Here is a 3,694-nt window from a genome sequence, read left to right as displayed (position 1 = left end):
TCTAGTGAGTCATTTAGGATTGCTGTTTCTTTGCTGAGTTTTTGTCTAGCGGATTTATCTAGTGATGTCAGTGGTGTATTAAAGTCCCCTACTATGATTGTATTGTTGTCGATCTCTCCCCTGATCTCTTCCAGAAGTTTTCTTATGTATGTGGGTGCTCCTGCATTGGGTGCATATATGTTTACCAGGGTTATATCTTCTTGTTGTATTGATCCCTTTAGTATTATGAAGTGGCCTTCCTTATCTCTGGTTATGGCCTTCACTTTGAGATGTATTTTGTCAGATATAAGTATTGCTACCCCAGCTTTCTTTTCCTTTCCATTTGCGTGAAAGATATTTTTCCATCCCTTCACTTTCAGTCTGTGTGAGTCCCTTCTAACGAGGTGGGTCTCTTGTAGACAGCAGATGTATGGGTCATGTTTTTTTATCCATTCAGCCACTTGATATCTTTTGGTTGGAGCATTTAGTCCATTTACATTTAAAGTTATTATTGAAAGGTATTTGTTTGTAGCCATTTCTTTTTGTGTGTGTGTGTGGCTGTTTTCTTTCTGAGCTTGATGTTTCTTCTTTTTACACCAGTCCCTTTAGCATTTCTTGCATGGCTGGCTTGGTGGTGATAAACTCCCTTAGCCCTTTTTTGTCTGTGAAGCTTCTTATTTCCCCTTCAATTTTGAATGATAGCCTTGCTGGATAGAGTATTCTTGGATTCAGTCCTTTGCTTTGCATCACTTTGTAGATTTCCGTCCATTCTTTTCTGGCCTGATGTGTTTCTGTTGAGAAATCATTTGATAATCTAATGGGAGATCCCTTGTATGTTACTTTCCGTCTCTCTCTTGCAGCCTGTAAGATTCTCTCTTTATCCTGAACATTTGCCATGGTAATTATGATGTGTCTTGGTGTGGGTCTTTTCGGGTTCACCTTGTTTGGGACTCTCTGGGCTTGTGTGACTTTTTTCTTCCCCACCTCAGGGAAGTTTTCTGATATTATTTCTTCGAATAGGTTTTCTAACCCATGTTCATCTTTCTGTTGTTCTGGCACCCCTATTATTCGTATGTTGTTTCGTTTCATGTTGTCCCAAAGCTCCCTTAGGCTCTCCTCCTGTCTTTTAATTTTTTTTCTCCATTTGCCGTACAGTTTGAGTGTGTTTTGCTTCCTTGTCTTCTAGTTCACTAATTCGGTCTTCCGCTTCTCCCAGTCTACTGTTGATACTTTCAATGGAGTTTTTTATTGAAGCTATGTCGCTCTTCATTTCTTCTTGGGACTTACTTAAGTTGTTGATTTTTTCATCTGTTTCTTCTAGCTTCTTGCATAAGTAGTTGAGTTTTTCATCTGTTTCTTCTTGCTTCTTGAACATCCGGTGCATGTACTCTAGGAACCTTATTCTGAATTCTTTTTCAGTCATGTTGCATATCTCTGTCTCACTTAGCTGCTTTTCTGGCGAGTCCTCCTTTTCTTTCCTTTGGGGGTTTCTTTGTCTACCCATGTTTGATCTCACTGACATGACTAGGTGTTGAATCGTTCAGTGGCTGGACCCTGGGTGGCAGTGGCTGCTCCCTGGGTGGCAGTGGCTCCTCGGGCTGTGGTTGCTCCTTGGGCAGTTGTGGTAGCAGCGGCTCCTCTGTTGATAGCAGAGCCTCTGGTGGGTGCTGTTCACAGCTGTGGTGGCTCTTCTGGCTGGTGGAGGGAGGCTTCACACACAGCAACTGTTCCCCAGGCAGAGCGTATGGTGTTCAGGAGGCCGCTGTTGCTTGAATCTGCTGTGTTGATTTAAAGGCACAAAATACAACACAACAAGGCACAACGTACCAGGCACTAAACACTATTGTATTTACGATATTACTAACCCCAAATAAAGGTGGCCCCCCGAGCTAAGAGAGTTGAGAGATAAGGGGGAAAGAAGAGAAAAAGGTAGAAGAGACAAAAGAAAGAAAGAAAAAAAGGAGTGCAAAAATGAAATTGGGAAAAGGGAGGGGAAAAAGAGGAGGAAAAAAAAAAAGTAAGAGAGAAAAGAGAATGAAGTATAAAAGGGGAAGAGACTATTTATATGAGGAGAAAACTCCTATAGGTCCGCCACTAATACCAACAAATTACAGCAACAGATTCCTGGAGATGAATACAAACTACAAACAACCAATAATATCAAGCGACGCAAGGGGAAACAGAAACACAGAAATAACCAGGGGAGGGGGGGGAGAGGGAGGGGCAGGAAAATAAAAAGAATAAGCAGTCTAACCTCACAAACAATTCAAAAAAAAAAAACCCAATATACTCGTCAATCAAGCAAACAACAATAACACAATAGAGAGAGAAAAGAAGAAGAAGAAGAGAAAAAAAAATTGGATAGTGAAGGAAGATAAGGGAAAGGTGTATAAGGATTTAGAACAGGGGATTGGACGTAGGATATATAAGCAGGGTTAAATTTTGACAGGGGGTAAAAAGAATAGGGAAAATCAAAAGCTGGAGTAGGGTAAGAGAAACAGGACAGCAAAAGGGAAAAAGTGGGGAAGATTGTTTAGCACAGAGGCAAATTGAGGTAGAGAACAATGTTGCTAAAGGAACGATAAAAATAGAATGGAGAACCTTAGTCCCAAAATAAAATAAAGACAAAATAAAATGACACTTAAAAGAATGGTAAAATGGTAGCGGTAAAAATACTAGTTAAAAATAAAAATGTAGTAGCTGAAAGGGCAAAATCAGGTGATGGAGAAAAAGAAAAAAGAAAAACAGAAAAAAAAATGTTTTCTTAGTTAAAAGGAGAAAAAGTAATTTAAAAAAATAAAAATAAAAATGTGCAGTAATGCAGGTGCTTCAGATCTTCTACTCTTCTTATTGGCCCGCCCGGAATTCAGGAGAATGTTGAGTTTCCCTCTGGTACACTGCTCCTCCGTGTTGTAAGCCACAGTCCTGATTTTAAGGCCGGCCGTAAAATCCCCTTATTGCCTTATCTGTATTTACAGAAGAGTCAGTTCGTGGCTCTGCCTCTGGGTGGCAGTGTTTCTGGATTGACCTCCGAGGCTATAAGTTCTCTCCGACCAGGAGCTCTGTATTGTACCTGAACCAGCTCCGCCCAGAGCTGGTTCCGCAGGCGCCACTCCCAGCTCTGTTTCCCCGGCTCCCCAAAACAATCTTCCCCTACAAGCTCTGCTAGTGACCCCAACTGGGCAATCACATGCACTGGGCCAACAATCAAACTCACAGAAGTAAGAAGAAAGTGTGCAAACAAGAGCCTGGGAAGCTGTTCGAACTCGCAGGGTTCCACCCTCCAGAACTGCGCGGAGTGTCTGCGTGGAATGTCTGCGCGCGCTCAAGCCCCTGGCAACAAGTAGCCGGCTATCAGGGAAACTCTGAGGCCGCCCTTTGCATCCAGTCCAACTATGGGCTCATTTATAGTGTTACCTTCTGGCAGCAGGCCTGCGGGAGCCCTCCCCACTTGCGGGTCACGCTGGCCTCTATGGGCGCGGATTTTGGAGGGGGCAGATTTCCCCCTGCGCCGCGCGCGCGTTCCTCGCTCCAACCTGAACTACAAACCGCACCTTTGGGGTAAGTCTAACCTTTCCGTGGAGGGGTGCAGGTCTGCTCTGGGCTCTTGCAGTCCCGCTGCTTGCGAGTCGTTGCTCCGGGTTAGTAGCCGATCTCTGGATGCCGGTAACAGCTACCCAAGATGGCGCGGTCTCCACTCTGCGCTGGCACCCAG

Source organism: Myotis lucifugus, unplaced genomic scaffold (assembly GCF_000147115.1).
Source record: "Myotis lucifugus unplaced genomic scaffold, Myoluc2.0 scaffold_390, whole genome shotgun sequence".
Taxonomy (NCBI): Eukaryota; Metazoa; Chordata; class Mammalia; order Chiroptera; family Vespertilionidae; genus Myotis; species Myotis lucifugus.
This window is presented reverse-complemented; position numbering follows the sequence as displayed.